The 17,675-nt window shown below is 64.3% G+C and overlaps 1 long non-coding RNA gene across 1 annotated transcript in view; it reads left to right on the forward strand.

Moving 5' to 3' along the window:
* Positions 1–17,675, forward strand: part of LOC138487717 (uncharacterized) — a 325,395-nt gene that overhangs the window by 89,921 nt on the left and 217,799 nt on the right. The window lies entirely within an intron of this gene.

Consider the following 17,675-nt stretch of genomic DNA (forward strand, 5'->3'; position numbering starts at 1 on the left):
GGGAAAATTAAGTAAACAAAAACACAACAGTATTAACAGACAATCTTAATACCTAAGTAATTATCTTCATGCACAGAAATGATTGCTCTACTTCAAAGCTACTACTTCCCTATGTATAACTATCACATAATGTGACTGGACCCTAAGGAAAGTAGTGTGAGTACAATGTCTATAAATATGAGTATATCCAGAGAAAGTACAGTAATGAAAAAACAGCAGAACTATAAGAAAGTGTTCATAACCTTACTGATCATCTTCATACATAGAAAGCATTGCTCTCTTCCAAGTATGTGTTTTCCCTATGTCTATGTTTCATATGCTGTGAGTGAACCCCAAGTGAATTACCGTAAGAACATATTTGAAGTATAAGTCTACAAATATAGTACTTTTTGAATTTTTAGTTGTTACTGGCCTAGATATGTCAGTGAAGGAAAAAAGAGGGAGCCAGATATGTGATGTCATCAGTGATGTCATCAATGACATTTGTGATATCAACTTTGATGTCCTTGGTGTTAGTCTTAGCAGTGTGCGGTGGTGGCGCTAGTTATGGCTGCTTAGCTTACCATGACTGGCGAGTTTCTGGGGTTTTTCGGTTTTACTTGGAACCATAATGTCCCTTTAACAAAGTTTCATAATTGAATTTCGTAGGTTTTTAGTAGCTCAACTTAACCATAACGTCTATTTAACAAAGTTTTTTTACTGAATATATACCAGACGAAGCCCGAGCAGGGTGAAACGTGTCGTTCTTCTTTGCACTTAACTGTTGCTGCCTTCCTTGTCCATGCACTTTTTATCAATAAAGGACACTTTGGCTGCACGGAAAACAGTGACTGTCTGTGGATTTGTTAGTGACATTGGCCCTCATTACGACCCTGGCGCTAAGGGGTCTGCGCCAGCGTTAGCTGCGCCGACCCCTTACCGCCAACTACGAGTTTCCAGAGCGCCATGGACACTTATCCGCCCGCTTTTTGCGGGCGGAAAAATCCATGGCGCTCTGGGACCTTGGTGTTAATTACGCCACCGTATTTTACGGTGGCGTAATTAACTCCTTCCCCACTCCCATTGAGCCCTATGGGGCCGAAATGGGAATGGGGAAGGGTAAATGGGACAATGGGGACTTACCGCCCCGCCGACCTCGGAATGGGGCGGTAAGTCCGCCATCGGCCATGGCGTAAAGGGACTTTGCGCCATGGCCGGAAAGTCCGTGGATGGCGGTTCAAATCCGCCAGGGTCGTAATGAGGGCCATTGAGTTTTTCATTATAAGCACAGCTGGAGTGCCGTTGCGCTCTTGATTGGATTCCAGTCTTTTTTTGGTTTAATATTATGGTTAAGTTGGTGTTTCCATAGGAAGAGCACTTTTTGGGCGGCTTATAACTTCGCTCCCTTGGACGAATCCTCACCAAACCTTGCTGCTTGCAAAAAAAGTATATGGCCCACTCTGAAATTGTTTGCAAAGTTTGGTGAGGATTCGTCCAGGGGGGAAAAGTTATAGGGGGGTCCCAAAATTTATTTTTTTCCCGTAGACTGAATGGGAAAAAACTTTGCTCGCGCCTACAGCTCAAACCGCTGGACGGATTTTCACCAAATTTGGACCAGGAGCAGCGGCATGGTCCCGAAAGCGTGCTTTTGCAAATTTGGTGAAAATCCGTCCAGTAGTTTTTTCTAGATGACCAAAAAGTAGGTCAGAAAAAATTAGTGATATCTGTGTTCGCTTTGCGGACACACTTCCCTGTTCGCTCTGCGGAGACACTTCCCTGTTCGCTCCGCGGACAGGACGGGGATTGGGCAAGCGGCTTGCTGCCTGCACAGTGTAGATGTGGGCTGTGTCGGCTCTGCTTCGGCCAGTGTACCTGTAGGCAGTAATGTTTCTTTCAAGGCGGTGATGCGCAGGCCCTCATGTCTCTCTCCCCTTCCCCCCACCCCCGCTCATGGCCCGTGTCTCCCCTGTTCCCCCACACCCCCCGCTGATGCTCCGTGTGTTCCTCCCATTCCCCCCACCCCCACTCATGCTCTGTTTCTCCTTCCCCCCGCTAATGTCCCGTGTCTCCCTCCTTCCCCCCAACCCCCGCTCATGCCCCGGGTCTCCCCTGTTCCCCCCACCCCCGCTCATGCCCCGTGTCTCCCTCCTTTCCCCCCACCCCCCGCTCATGCCCCGTGTCTCTCTCCCCTTCCCCCCACCCCCCGCTCATGCCCTTTGTGTCTCTCCCCTTCCCCCACCCACCGCTCATGGCCCGTGTCTCCCTCGTGTTCCCCCCACCCCACCGCTCATGCCCTGTGTCTCCCTCCTTTCCCCCCACCCCCCGCTTATGCCCCGTGTCTCTCTCCCCTTCCCCCACCCACCGCTCATGGCCCGTGTCTCCCTCGTGTTCCCCCCACCCCACCGCTCATGCTTAGTGTCTCTCCTGTCCCCCCACCCCCCACTCATGGCCCGTGTCTCCCTTGTGTTCCTCCCACCCCTGTGCTCATGGCCCGTGTCTGCCCTGTTCCCCCCACCCCCTGCTCATGCCACATGTCTCCCCTGCTCCCTCCCCACCCCCCGCTCATGCCCCGTGTCTCCCTCGTGTTCCTCCTGCCCCCTCTCATGCCCTGTGTCTCTCTCCTGTTACCCCCCACCCCCTCTCATGCCCCGTGTCTCCCTGCTGCTGCCCCCCACCCCCCGCTCATGCCCCGTGTCTCCCTGCTGTTGCCCCCCACCCCCGGTCATGCCCCGTGTCTCTCTGATGTTGCCCCGCACCCCCCGCTCATGCCCCGTGTCTCTCCCCTGTTACCCCCCACCCCCCGGTCATGCCCCGTCTCTCCCCGCTGTTGCTCCCAGCCCCCAGTCATGCCCCGTGTCTCTCTCCTGTTACCCCCCAAACCCCCTCTCATGCCCTGTGTCTCCCTCTTGTTCCCCCCACACCCGCTCATGCCCCGTGTCTCCCTGCTGTTGCCCCCCACCACCCTCTCATGCCCAGTGCCTCTCTCCTGTTACTCCCCACCCCCCTCTCATGCCCCGTGTCTCCCTCGTGGTCCCCCCACCCCCGCTCATGCCCCGTGTCTCCCTGCTGTTGCCTCCCACCACCTCTCATGCCCAGTGTCTCTCTCCTGTTGCCCCCCCACCCCCCTCTCATGCCCCGTGTCTCTCTACTGTTCCCCCGACCCCCGGGTCATGTCCCGTGTCTCCCTTCTGTAGCCCCCCACCCCCCGCTCATGCCTCGTGTCTCTCTCCTGTTACCCCCACCCCCTGCTCATGCCCCGTGTCTCCCTGCTGTTGCCCCCCACCCCCCTGTCATGCCCTGTGTCTCCCTGCTGTTGCCCCCCACCCCCGCTCATGCCCCGTGTCTCCCTGCTGTTGCGCCCCACCCCCCGTTCATACCCCGTGTCTCTCTCCTGTTACCCCTACACCCCTCTCATGCCCCGTGTCTCCCTCGTGTTCCCCCCACCCCGCTCATTCCCCGTGTCTCCCTGCTGTTGCCCCCCACACCCCTCTCATGCCCCGTGTCTCTCTCCTGTTACCCCCCACCCCCTCTCATGCACTGTGTCTCTCTCCTGTTGCCCCCCACCACCCGGTCAAGCCCCGTGTCTCCCTGCTGTTGCCCCCCACCCCCCACTCATGCCCCTTGTCTCTCTCCTGTTACCCCCATCTCCCGGTCATGCCCAGTGTCTCCCTGCTGTTGCCCCCACCCCCCAGTCATGCCCCATGTCTCTCTCCTGTTGCCCCCCACCCCCTCTCATGCCCCGTGTCTCTCTCCTGTTGCCCCCTCCCCCCGTCATGCCCCGTGTCTCCCTGCTGTTGCCCCCCACCCCCCGCTCATGCCTCGTGTCTCTCTCATGTTACCCCCCACCCCGTGGTCATGCCCCGTGTCTCTCTGCTGTTGACCCCCACCCCCCGCTCATGCCCTGTGTCTCCCTGCTGTTGACCCCCACCCCCCCGCTCATGCCCCGTGTCTCTCTCCTGTTACCCCCCACCACCCTCTCATGCCCCGTGTCTCCCTCGTGTTCCCCCCACCCCCCGCTCATGCCCCGTGTCTCCCTGATGTTGCCCCCCTGGCCCCTCTCATGCCCCATGTCTCTCTCCTGTTACCTCCCACCCCCCCTCATGCCCCGTGTCTCTCTCCTGTTCCCCCACCCCCGTCTTGCCCCGTTTCTCCCTGCTGTTTCCCCCACCCCGCTCATGCCCAGTGCCTCTCTCCTGTTACCCCCCACCCCCCGGTGGTCATGCCCAGTGTCTCCGTGCTGTTGCCCCCCCCCACCCGGTCATGCCCCTTGTCTCCCTGCTGTTGCCCCCCAACCCCCGGTCATGCCTCATGTCTCGCTGCTGTTGCCCCCCACCCCCTGCTCATGCCCTGTGTCTCCATGCTGTTGCCCTCCACCCCCCGCTCATGCCCCGTGTCTCTCTCCTGTTACCCCCCACCCCCCTCTCATGCCCCGTGTATCCCTCGTGTTCCCCCTACCCCCGCTCATGCCTCGTGTCTCCCTGCTGTTGCCCCCACCCCCTCTCATGCCCCGTGTCTCTCTCCTGTTACCCCCACCCCCTCTCATGCCCTGTGTCTCTCTCCTGTTGCCCCCCACCCCCCGGTCATGTCCCATGTCTCCCTGCTGTTGCCCCCCACCCCCCGCTCATGCTCCGTGTCTCTCTTCTGTTACCCCCGCCACCCGGTCATGCCCCGTGTCTCCGGCTGTTGCCCACACCCCCCACTCATGCCCCGTGTCTCTCTCCTGTTACCCCCCCACCCCCTCTCATGCCCCGTGTCTCTCTCCTGTTACCCCCTACCCCCCTCTCATGCCCTGTGTCTCTCTCCTGTTACCCCCCACACCCCTCTCATGCCCAGTGTCTCTCTCCTGTTGCCCCCCACCCCCGGTCATGCCCCACGTCTCCCTGCTGTTGCCCCCCCACCCCCCGCTCATGCCCCGTGTCTCTCCCCTGTTACCCCCTACCTCCCGCTCATGCCCCGTGTCTCCCTGCTGTTGCCCCCCACCCCCGGTCATGCACTGTGTCTCCATGCTGTTGCCCCCCACCCCCTGCTCATGCCCCGTGTCATCCTGCTGTTGCCCTCGTGTCTCTCTCCTGTTACCCCCACCCCCCTCTCATGCCCAATGTCTCTCTCCTGTTCACCCCACCCCCCGGTCATGCCCTGTGTCTCCCTGCTGTTGCCCCCCACCCCCCGCTAATGCCCTGTGTCTCCCTGCTGTAGCACCCCACCCCCCGCTCATGCCCCATGTCTCTCTCCTGTTACCCCCCACCCCCTCTCATGCCCCGTGTCTCTCTCCTGTTGCCCCCCCACCCCCCGGTCATGCCCCATGTCTCCCTGCTGTTGCCCCCCACCCCCCACTCATGCCCCGTGTCTCTCTCCTGTTACCCCCCACCCCCCGGTCTTGCCCCATGTCTCCCTGCTGTTACCCCCCACCCCCAGCTCATGCCCTGTGTCTCTCTTCTGTTCCCCCCACCCCCCGCTCATGCCCTGTGTCTCTCTCCTGTTGCCCCCCACCCCCCGCTCATGCCCCGTGTCTCCCTGCTGTTGCCCCCAGCCCCCTCTCATGCCCTGTGTCTCTCTCCTGTTGCCCCCCACCCCCCTTTCATGCCCCATGTCTCCCTGCTGTTACCCCCACCCCCAGCTCATGCCCCGTGTCTCTCTTCTGTTCCCCCACCCCCCGCTCATGCCCTGTGTCTCTCTCCTGTTGCCCCCCACCCCCCGCTCATGCCCCGTGTCTCCCTGCTGTTGCCCCCCGACCCCCGCTCATGCCCCGTGTCTCTCTCCTGTTACCCCCACCCACGGTCATGTCCCTTGTCTCCCTGCTGTTGCCCCCCACCCCCCGCTCATGCCCCGTGTCTCTCTCCTGTTCCCCGCACCCCCCACTCATGCCTCGTGTCTCACCTGTTCCCCTCCACCCCGCTCATGCCCCATGTCTCCCTGATGTTGCCCCCCACCCCCCGCTCATGCCCCGTGTCTCACTCCTGTTACCCCCCACCCCCTGCTCATGCCCCGTGTCTCTCTCCTGTTACCCCCCACCCCCCGGTCATGCCCCATGTCTCCCTGCTGTTACCCCCCACCCCAGCTCATGCCCCGTGTCTCTCTTCTGTTCCCCCACCCCCCGCTCATGCCCTGTGTCTCGCTCCTGTTGCCCCCCACCCCCCGCTCATGCCCCGTGTCTCCCTACTGTTGCCCCCAGCCCCCTCTCATGACCTGTGTCTCCCTGCTGTTGCCCCCCACCCCCTGTTCATGCCCCGTGTCTTTTTCCTGTTACCCCCACCCCCTCTCGTGCCCCTTGTCTCCCTTGTGTTCCCCCACCGCCCGCTCATGCCCCGTGTCTCCCTGCTGTTGCCCCCCACTCATGCTCCGTGTCTCTCTCCTGTTGCCCCCAACCCCCGGTCATGCCCCGTGTCTCCCTGCTGTTGCCCCCCACCCCCCGCTCATGCCCCATGTCTCTCTACTGTTCCCCCCACCCCCTGCTTATGCCTCATGTCTCTCCTGTTACCCCCCACCCCCCGCTCATGCCCCGTGTCTTTCTCCTGTTGCCCCTCCCCGCTCATGCCCCGTGTCTCCCTGATGTTGCCCCTCACCCCCACCCCCTGCCCTGTTTCTCTCTCCTGTTACCCACCACCCCCTCTCATGCCCCGTGTCTCTCTCCTGTTACCCCCCCACCCCCTCTCATGCCCCGTTTCTCTCTCCTGTTGCCCCCCACCCCCTGATCATGCCCCGTGTCTCCCTACTGTTTCCCCCCACCCCCTGTTCATGCCCCGTGTCTCTCTCCTGTTACCCCCACCCCCCTCTCATGCCCTGCGTCTCTCTCCTGTTGCCCCCCACCCCCCGGTCATGCCCCGTGTCTCCCTTCTGTTGCCCCCCACCCCCTGGTCATGCCCGTGTCTCTCTGCTGTTGCCCCCCACCCCCAGTCATGCCCCGTGTCTCTCTCCTGTTACGCCCCAGCCCCCTCTCATGCCCCGTGTCTCCTTCGTGTTCCCCCCACCCCCGGCTCTTGCCCCGTGTCTCCCTCTGTTGCCCCCCGCCTCTCTCCTGTTACCCCCATCCCACTCTCATGCCCGTGTCTCCCTGCTGTTACCCCCACCCCCCGCTCATGCCCAGTGTCTCTCTCATGTTACCCCCACCACCCGGTCATGCCCCGTGTCTCCCTGCTGTTGCCCCACGACCCCCGCTCATGCCCCGTGTCTCTCTCCTGTTACCCCCACCCACGGTCATGCCCCGTGTCTCCCTGCTGTTGCCCCGCACCCCCCGCTCATGCCCCGTGTCTCACTCCTGTTACCCCCCACCCCCTGCTCATGCCCTGTGTCTCTCTCCTGTTACCCCCCACCCCCCGGTCATGCCCTGTGTCTCCCTGCTGTTGCCCCCAACCCCCGCTCATGCCCCGTGTCTCCCTGCTGTTGCCCCTCGCTCATGCTCCGTGTCTCTCTCCTGTTGCCCCCACCCCCGGTCATGCCCCGTGTCTCCCTGCTGTTGCCCCCCACCCCCCGCTCATGTCCCATGTCTCTCTCCTGTTACCCCCCACCCCCTCTCATGCCCCGTGTCTCTCTCCTGTTGCCCCCCCACCCCCCGGTCATATCCCATGTCTCCCTGCTGTTACCCCCCACCCCCCACTCATGCCCCGTGTCTCTCTCCTGTTACCCCCCAACCCCCGGTCATGCCCCATGTCTCCCTGCTGTTACCCCCACCCCCCGCTCATGCCCCGTGTCTCTCTCATGTTACCCCCACCCCCCGGTCATGCCCCGTGTCTCCCTGCTGTTGCCCCCCGACCCCCGCTCAAGCCCCGTGTCTCTCTCCTGTTACCCCCACCCACGGTCATGCCCCGTGTCTCCCTGCTGTTGCCCCGCACCCCCCGCTCATGCCCCGTGTCTCTCTCCTGTTCCCCCCACCCCCTGCTCATGCCTCGTGTCTCACCTGTTCCCCTCCACCCCCCGCTCATGCCCCATGTCTCCCTGATGTTGCCCCCCACCCCCCGCTCATGCCCCGTGTCTCACTCCTGTTACCCCCACCCCCTGCTCATGCCCCGTGTCTCTCTCCTGTTACCCCCCACCCCCCGGTCATGCCCTGTGTCTCCCTGCTGTGCCCCCAACCCCCGCTCATGCCCCGTGTCTCCCTGCTGTTGCCCCCCGCTCATGCTCCGTGTCTCTCTCCTGTTGCCCCCACCCCCGGTCATGCCCCGTGTCTCCCTGCTGTTGCCCCCCACCCCCTGCTCATGTCCCATGTCTCTCTCCTGTTACCCCCCACCCCCTCTCATGCCCCGTGTCTCTCTCCTGTTGCCCCCCCACCCCCCAGTCATGCCCCATGTCTCCCTGCTGTTGCCCCCCACCCCCCACTCATGCCCCGTGTCTCTCTCCTGTTACCCCCCAACCCCCGGTCATGCCCCATGTCTCCCTGCTGTTACCCCCAACGCCCAGCTCATGCCCTGTGTCTCTCTTCTGTTCCCCCCACTCCCCGCTCATGCCCTGTGTCTCTCTCCTGTTGCCCCCCACCCCCCGCTCATGCCCCGTGTCTCCCCAGCCCCCTCTCATGACCTGTGTCTCCCTGCTGTTGCCCCCCACCCCCCGCTCATGTCCCATGTCTCTCTCCTGTTACCCCCCACCCCCTCTCATGCCCCGTGTCTCTCTCCTGTTGCCCCCCCACCCCCGGTCATGCCCCATGTCTCCCTGCTGTTGCCCCCCACCCCCCACTCATTCCCTGTGTCTCTCTCCTGTTACCCCCCACCCCCCGGTCATGCCCCATGTCTCCCTGCTGTTACCCCCCACCCCCAGCTCATGCCCCGTGTCTCTCTTCTGTTCCCCCACCCCCCGCTCATGCCCTGTGTCTCGCTCCTGTTGCCCCCCACCCCCCGCTCATGCCCCGTGTCTCCCTACTGTTGCCCCCAGCCCCCTCTCATGACCTGTGTCTCCCTGCTGTTGCCCCCCACCCCCTGTTCATGCCCCGTGTCTTTTTCCTGTTACCCCCACCCCCTCTCGTGCCCCTTGTCTCCCTTGTGTTCCCCCACCGCCCGCTCATGCCCCGTGTCTCCCTGCTGTTGCCCCCCACTCATGCTCCGTGTCTCTCTCCTGTTGCCCCCAACCCCCGGTCATGCCCCGTGTCTCCCTGCTGTTGCCCCCCACCCCCCGCTCATGCCCCATGTCTCTCTACTGTTCCCCCCACCCCCTGCTTATGCCTCATGTCTCTCCTGTTACCCCCCACCCCCCGCTCATGCCCCGTGTCTTTCTCCTGTTGCCCCTCCCCGCTCATGCCCCGTGTCTCCCTGATGTTGCCCCTCACCCCCCGCTCATGCCCCGTGTCTCTCTCCTGTTACCCCCCACACCCCTCTCATGCCCCGTGTCTCCCTCGTGTTCCCCCCACCCCCGCTCATGCCCCGTGTCTCCCTGCTGTTGCCCCCCACCCCCGCTCATGCCCCGTTTCTCCCTGCTTTTGCCCCCCACCCCCTGCCCTGTTTCTCTCTCCTGTTACCCACCACCCCCTCTCATGCCCCTTGTCTCTCTCCTGTTACCCCCCCACCCCCTCTCATGCCCCGTTTCTCTCTCCTGTTGCCCCCCACCCCCTGATCATGCCCCGTGTCTCCCTACTGTTTCCCCCCACCCCCTGTTCATGCCCCGTGTCTCTCTCCTGTTACCCCCACCCCCCTCTCATGCCCCGCGTCTCTCTCCTGTTGCCCCCCACCCCCCGGTCATGCCCCGTGTCTCCCTTCTGTTGCCCCCCACCCCCTGGTCATGCCCGTGTCTCTCTGCTGTTGCCCCCCACCCCCAGTCATGCCCCGTGTCTCTCTCCTGTTACGCCCCAGCCCCCTCTCATGCCCCGTGTCTCCTTCGTGTTCCCCCCACCCCCGGCTCTTGCCCCGTGTCTCCCTCTGTTGCCCCCCGCCTCTCTCCTGTTACCCCCATCCCACTCTCATGCCCGTGTCTCCCTGCTGTTACCCCCACCCCCCGCTCATGCCCAGTGTCTCTCTCATGTTACCCCCACCACCCGGTCATGCCCCGTGTCTCCCTGCTGTTGCCCCACGACCCCCGCTCATGCCCCGTGTCTCTCTCCTGTTACCCCCACCCACGGTCATGCCCCGTGTCTCACCTGTTCCCCTCCACCCCCGCTCATGCCCCATGTCTCCCTGATGTTGCCCCCCACCCCCCGCTCATGCCCCGTGTCTCACTCCTGTTACCCCCCACCCCCTGCTCATGCCCCGTGTCTCTCTCCTGTTACCCCCCACCCCCCGGTCATGCCCTGTGTCTCCCTGCTGTTGCCCCCAACCCCCGCTCATGCCCCGTGTCTCCCTGCTGTTGCCCCTCGCTCATGCTCCGTGTCTCTCTCCTGTTGCCCCCACCCCTGGTCATGCCCCGTGTCTCCCTGCTGTTGCCCCCCACCCCCCGCTCATGTCCCATGTCTCTCTCCTGTTACCCCCCACCCCCTCTCATGCCCCGTGTCTCTCTCCTGTTGCCCCCCCACCCCCCGGTCATATCCCATGTCTCCCTGCTGTTACCCCCCACCCCCCACTCATGCCCCGTGTCTCTCTCCTGTTACCCCCCAACCCCCGGTCATGCCCCATGTCTCCCTGCTGTTACCCCCAACCCCCAGCTCATGCCCTGTGTCTCTCTTCTGTTCCCCCCACTCCCCGCTCATGCCCTGTGTCTCTCTCCTGTTACCCCCCACCCCCCGGTCATGCCCTGTGTCTCCCTGCTGTTGCCCCCAACCCCCGCTCATGCCCCGTGTCTCCCTCTGTTGCCCCCCGCCTCTCTCCTGTTACCCCCATCTCACTCTCATGCCCGTGTCTCCCTGCTGTTACCCCCACCCCCCGCTCATGCCCCGTGTCTCTCTCATGTTACCCCCACCCCCCGGTCATGCCCCGTGTCTCCCTGCTGTTGCCCCCCGACCCCCGCTCAAGCCCCGTGTCTCTCTCCTGTTACCCCCACCCACGGTCATGCCCCGTGTCTCCCTGCTGTTGCCCCGCACCCCCCGCTCATGCCCCGTGTCTCTCTCCTGTTCCCCCCACCCCCTGCTCATGCCTCGTGTCTCACCTGTTCCCCTCCACCCCCCGCTCATGCCCCATGTCTCCCTGATGTTGCCCCCCACCCCCCGCTCATGCCCCGTGTCTCACTCCTGTTACCCCCCACCCCCTGCTCATGCCCCGTGTCTCTCTCCTGTTACCCCCCACCCCCCGGTCATGCCCTGTGTCTCCCTGCTGTGCCCCCAACCCCCGCTCATGCCCCGTGTCTCCCTGCTGTTGCCCCCCGCTCATGCTCCGTGTCTCTCTCCTGTTGCCCCCACCCCCGGTCATGCCCCGTGTCTCCCTGCTGTTGCCCCCCACCCCCCGCTCATGTCCCATGTCTCTCTCCTGTTACCCCCCACCCCCTCTCATGCCCCGTGTCTCTCTCCTGTTGCCCCCCCACCCCCCGGTCATGCCCCATGTCTCCCTGCTGTTGCCCCCCACCCCCCACTCATGCCCCGTGTCTCTCTCCTGTTACCCCCCAACCCCCGGTCATGCCCCATGTCTCCCTGCTGTTACCCCCAACGCCCAGCTCATGCCCTGTGTCTCTCTTCTGTTCCCCCCACTCCCCGCTCATGCCCTGTGTCTCTCTCCTGTTGCCCCCCACCCCCCGCTCATGCCCCGTGTCTCCCCAGCCCCCTCTCATGACCTGTGTCTCCCTGCTGTTGCCCCCCATCCCCCGTTCATGCCCCGTGTCTTTTTCCTGTTACCCCCACCCCCTCTCGTGCCCCTTGTCTCCCTTGTGTTCCCCCACCGCCCGCTCATGCCCCGTGTGTCCCTGCTGTTGCCCCCCGCTCATGCCCCATGTCTCTCTACTGTTCCCCCCACCCCCTGCTTATGCCTCATGTCTCTCCTGTTACCCCCCACCCCCGCTCATGCCCCGTGTCTTTCTCCTGTTGCCCCTCCCCGCTCATGCCCCGTGTCTCCCTTATGTTGCCCCTCACCCCCCGCTCATGCCCCGTGTCTCTCTCCTGTTACCCCCCACACCCCTCTCATGCCCCGTGTCTCCCTCGTGTTCCCCCCACCCCCGCTCATGCCCCGTGTCTCCCTGCTGTTGCCCACCACCCCCTCTCATGCCCCGTGTCTCTCTCCTGTTACCCCCCACCCCCTCTCATGCCCCGTTTCTCTCTCCTGTTGCCCCCCACCCCCTGATCATGCCCCGTGTCTCCCTACTGTTTCCCCCACCCCCTGTTCATGCCCCGTGTCTCTCTCCTGTTACCCCCTCTCATGCCCCGTGTCTCTCTCCTGTTGCCCCCCACCCCCCGGTCATGCCCCGTGTCTCCCTTCTGTTGCCCCCCCACCCCCTGGTCATGCCCGTGTCTCTCTGCTGTTGCCCCCCACACCCAGTCATGCCCCGTGTCTCTCTCCTGTTACGCCCCAGCCCCCTCTCATGCCCCGTGTCTCCTTCGTGTTCCCCCCACCCCCGGCTCATGCCCCGTGTCTCCCTGCTGTTGCCCCCCGCTCATGCCCCGTGTCTCTCTCCTGTTACCCCCATCCCACTCTCATGCCCGTGTCTCCCTGCTGTTACCCCCACCCACCGGTCATGCCCCGTGTCTCGACCCCCGCTCATGCCCCGTGTCTCTCTCCTGTTACCCCCACCCACGGTCATGCCCCATGTCTCCCTGCTGTTGCCCCCCACCCCCCGCTCATGCCCCGTGTCTCTCTCCTGTTCCCCCCACCCCCCGCTCATGCCTCGTGTCTCACCTGTTCCCCTCCACCCCCCGCTCATGCCCCATGTCTCCCTGATGTTGCCCCCCACCCCCCGCTCATGCCCCGTGTCTCACTCCTGTTACCCCCACCCGCTGCTCATGCCCCGTGTCTCTCTCCTGTTACCCCCCACCCCCCGGTCATGCCCTGTGTCTCCCTGCTGTTGCCCCCCAACCCCCGCTCATGCCCCGTGTCTCCCTGCTGTTGCCCCCCGCTCATGCTCCGTGTCTCCCTGCTGTTGCCCCACAACACCCGCTATTGCCCCGTGTCTCCCTGATGTTGCCCCCACCCCCTGCCTGCGTTTCTCTCCTGTTACCCCCCAACCCCCTCTCATGCCCCGTGTCTCTCTCCTATTGCCCCCCACCGCCAAATCATGCCCCGTGTCTCTCTCCTGTTACCCCCAGTCCCTTCTCATGCCCCGTGTCTCTCTCCTGTTACCCCCCACCCCCCTCTCATGCCCCGTGTCTCTCTCCTGTTACCCCCCACCCCTGGTCATGCCCCGTGTCTCCCTGCTGTTGCCCCCCACCCCCCGCTCATGTCCCGTGTCTCTCTCCTGTTACCCCCCACCCCCTCTCATGCCCCGTGTCTCTCTCCTGTTCCCCCGACCCCCCTGTTATGTCCCGTGTCTCCCTTCTGTTGCCCCTCATCCCCCGCTCATGCCTCGTGTCTCTCTCCTGTTACCCCCACCCCCCGCGCATGCCCTGTGTCTCCCTGCTGTTGCCCCCCACCCCCCGCTCATGCCCCGTGTCTCCCTGCTGTTGCCCCCCACCCCCAGGTCATGCCCCGTGTCTCCCTGCTGTTGCCCCCCATCCCCGCTCCTTCCCCGTGTCTCTCTCCTGTTACCCTCACCCCCGCTCATGCCCGTGTCTCTCTCCTTTTAACCCCCACCCCCCTCTCATGCCCCGTGTCTCCCTCGTGTTCCCCCCACCCCCGCTCATGCCCCGTGTCTCCCTGCTGTTGCCCCCCACCCCCGCTCATGCCCCGTTTCTCCCTGCTTTTGCCCCCCACCCCTGCCCCGTGTCTCTCTCCTGTTACCCCCACCCCCTCTCATGCCCGTGTCTCTCTCCTGTTACCCCCCACCCCCTCTCATCCCCTGTTTCTCTCTCCTGTTGCCCCCCACCCCGGATCATGCCTGTGTCTCCCTACTGTTTCCCCCCACCCCCCGCTCATGCCCCGTGTCTCTCTCCTGTTACCCCTACCCCCCTCTCATTCCCTGTGTCTCTCTCCTGTTACCCCCACCCCCCTCTCATGCCCCGTGTCTCTCTCCTGTTGCCCCCCACCCCCGGTTATGTCCCGTGTCTCCCTTCTGTTGCCCCCCACCCCCTGGTCATGCCCGTGTCTCTCTGCTGTTGTCCCCCACCCCCGGTCATGCCCGTGTCTCTCTCCTGTTACCCCCCAGCCTCCGCTCATGCCCCGTGTCTCTCTCCTGTTACCCCCACCCCACTCTCATGCCCCGTGTCTCCCTGCTGTTGCCCCCCACCCCCCGCTCATGCCACATGTCTCTCTCATGTTACCCCCCACCCCCGGTCATGTCTCGTGTCTCCCTGCTGTTGCCCCCCACCCCCGCTCATGCCCCGTGTCTCTCTCCTGTTCCCCCCACCCCCCGCTCATGCCTTGTGTCTCACCTGTTCCCCTCCACCCCCCGCTCATGCCTCATGTCTCCCTGATGTTGCCCCCACACCCCCGGCTCATTCCCCGTGTCTCACTCCTGTTACCCCCCACCCCCTGCTCATGCCCCGTGTCTCTCTCCTGTTACCCCCCACCCCTGGTCATGCCCTGTGTCTCCCTGCTGTTGCCCCCAAACCCCCGCTCATGCCCCGTGTCTCCCTGCTGTTGCCCCCCGCTCATGCCCCGTGTCTCCCTGCTGTTGCCTCCCACCCCCTGCTTATGTCCCGTGTCCCTGTCCTGTTCCCCCCACCCCCCGCTTATGCCTCGTGTCTCTCCTGTTACCCCCCACCCCCTGCTCATGCCCCATGTCTCCCTGATGTTGCCCCCCACCCCCCACTCATGCCCCATGTCTCTCTCATGTTACCCCCCAACCCCCGGTCATGCCCTGTGTCTCCCTGCTGTTGCCCCCCAACCCCCGCTCATGCCCCGTGTCTCCCTTCTGTTGCCACCCGCTCATGCCCCGTATCTCTCTCCTGTTGCCCCCCACCCCCCAGTCATGCCCCGTGTCTCTCTCCTGTTGCCCCCCTCCCCCCGGTCATGCCCCGTGTCTCCCTCCTGTTGCCCCCCCACCCCCCGCTCATGCCCCGTGTCTCTCTTCTGTTACCCCCCACCCCCCTCTCATGCCCCGTGTCTCCCTCTTTTTCCCCCTGCCCCCCGCTCATGCCCCGTGTCTCCCTGCTGTTGCCCCCACCCCCTCTCATGCCCCGTGTCTCTCTCCTGTTACCCCCACCCCGCTCTCATGCCCTGTGTCTCTCTCCTGTTGCCCCCCACCCCCCGGACATGCCCCGTGTCTCCCTGCTGTTGCCCCCCACCCCCCGCTCATGCCCTGTGTCTCTCTCCTGTTACCCCCCCAACCCCCGGTCATGCCCCGTGTCTCCCTGCTTTTGCTCCCCACCCCCCGCTCAAGCCCCGTGTCTCTCTCCTGTTACTCCCACCCCCTCTCATGCCCTGTGTCTCACTCCTTTTGCCCCCCACCCCCCGGACATGCCCCTTGTCTCCCTGCCGTTGCCCCCCACCCCCCGCTCATGCCCCTTGTCTCTCTCCTGTTACCCCCCACCCCCCGGTCATGCCCGTGTCTCCCTGCTGTTGCCCCCACCCCCTGCTCATGCCCCATGTCTCTCTCCTGTTCCCACCACCCCCCGTTCATGCCCCTTGTCTCCCTGCTGTTGCCCACACCCCCCGCTCATGCCCCGTGTCTCTCTCTTGTCACCCCCCCCTCTCATGCCCTGTGTCTCTCTCCTGTTACCCCCTACCCCCCTCTCATGCCCTGTGTCTCTCTCCTGTTACCCCCCACTCCCCTCTCATGCCCTGTGTCTCTCTCCTGTTGCCCCCCACCCCCCGATCATGCCCCGTGTCTCCCTGCTCTTGCCCCCCAGCCCCGCTCATGCCCTGTGTCTCTCCGCTGTTACCCCCCACCTCCCGCTCATGTCCCGTGTCTCCCTGCTGTTGACCCCCACCCCCGGTCATGCACCGTGTCTCCATGCTGTTGCCCCCCACCCCCTGCTCATGCCTCGTGTCTCCCTGTTGTTGCCCCCCACCCCATCTCATGCCCTGTGTCTCTCTCCTGTTACCCCCTACCCTCCTCTCATGCCCTGTGTCTCTCTCCTGTTCCCCCCACCCCCCGGTCATGCCCCGTGACTCCCTGCTGTTGCCCCCCACCCCCTGCTCATGCCCTGTGTCTCCCTGCTGTAGCCCCCACCCCCCGCTCATGCCCCATGTCTCTCTCCTGTTCCCACCACCCCCCGTTCATACCCCGTGTCTCCCTGCTGTTGCCCACACCCCCCGCTCATGCCCTGTGTCTCTCTCCTGTTACCCCCCACCCCCTCTCATGCCCCGTGTCTCTCTCCTGTTACCCCCTACCCCTCTCTCATGCCCTGTGTCTCTCTCCTGTTACCCCCCGCTCCCCTCTCATGCCCTGTGTCTCTTTCCTGTTGCCCCCCACCCCCCGGTCATGCCCCGTGTCTCCCTGCTCTTGCCCCCCACCCCCGCTCATGCCCTGTGTCTCTCTGCTGTTACCCCCCACCTTCCGCTCATGCCCCGTGTCTCCATGCTGTTGCCCCCCACCCCCGGTCATGCACCGTGTCTCCATGCTGTTGCCCCCCACCCCCTGCTCATGCCCCGTGTCTCCCTGCTGTTGCCCCCCACCCCTCTCATGCCCTGTGTCTCTCTCCTGTTATCCCCTACCCCCCTCTGATGCCCTGTGTCTCTCTCCTGTTCCCCCCACCCCCCGGTCATGCCCCGTGTCTCCCTGCTGTTGCCCCCCACCCCCTGCTCATGCCCTGTGTCTCCCTGCTGTAGCCCCCCACCCCCCGCTCATGCCCCATGTCTCTCTCCTGTTACCCCCCACCCCCTCTCATGCCCCGTGTCTCTCTCCTGTTGCCCCCCATCCCCCGGTCATCATGCCCCATGTCTCCCTGCTGTTGCCCCCACGCCCCACTCATGCCCTGTGTCTCTCTCCTGTTACCCCCCACCCACCGGTCATGCCCCATGTCTCCCTGCTGTTACCCCCCACCCCCAGCTCATGCCCCGTGTCTCTCTCCTGTTCCCCCCACTCCCCGCTCATGCCCTGTGTCTCTCTCCTGTTGCCCCCCACCCCCGCTCATGCCCTGTGTCTCCCTGCTGTTGCCCCCCACCCCCTGCTCATGCCCCGTGTCTTTTTCCTGTTACCCCCACGCCCTCTCATGCCCCGTGTCTCCCTTGTGTTCCCCCCACCCCCCGCTCATGCCCCGTGTCTCCCTGCTGTTGCCCCCAACTCATGCTCCGTGTCTCTCTCCTGTTGCCCCACCCCCTGGTCATGCCCCGTGTCTCCCTGCTGTTGCCCCCCACCCCCGGTCATGCCCCGTGTCTCCCTGCTGTTGCCCCCATCCCCACTAATGCCCCGTGTCTCCCTGCTGTTGCCCCCCACCCCCCGCTCATGCCCCGTGTCTCTCTCATGTTACCCCCCACCCCCTCTCATGCCCTGTGTCTCTCTCCTGTTGCCCCCCACCGCCCGGTCAAGCCCCGTGTCTCCCTGCTGTTGCCCCCCACCCCCCGCTCATGCCCCGTGTCTCTCTCCTTTTACCCCCACCCCCTCTCATACCCCGTGTCTCTCTCCTGTTGCCCCCATCCCCCCGGTCATGCCCCGTGTCTCCCTGCTGTTGCCCCCCAGGCCCCTCTCATGCCCTGTGTCTCTCTCCTGTTACCTCCCACCCCCCCTCATGCCCCGTGTCTCTCTCCTGTTCCCCCACCCCCCGTCTTGCCCCGCTTCTCCCTGCTGTTTCCCCCACCCCCCGCTCATGCCCCGTGTCTCCCTCGTGTTCCCCCCACCCCCGCTCATGCCCCGTGTCTCCCTCGTGTTACCCCACCCCCGCTCAT

This window comes from Ambystoma mexicanum, chromosome 9, assembly GCF_040938575.1.
Source record: "Ambystoma mexicanum isolate Mex_15411 chromosome 9, UKY_AmexF1_1, whole genome shotgun sequence".
Taxonomy (NCBI): domain Eukaryota; kingdom Metazoa; phylum Chordata; class Amphibia; order Caudata; family Ambystomatidae; genus Ambystoma; species Ambystoma mexicanum.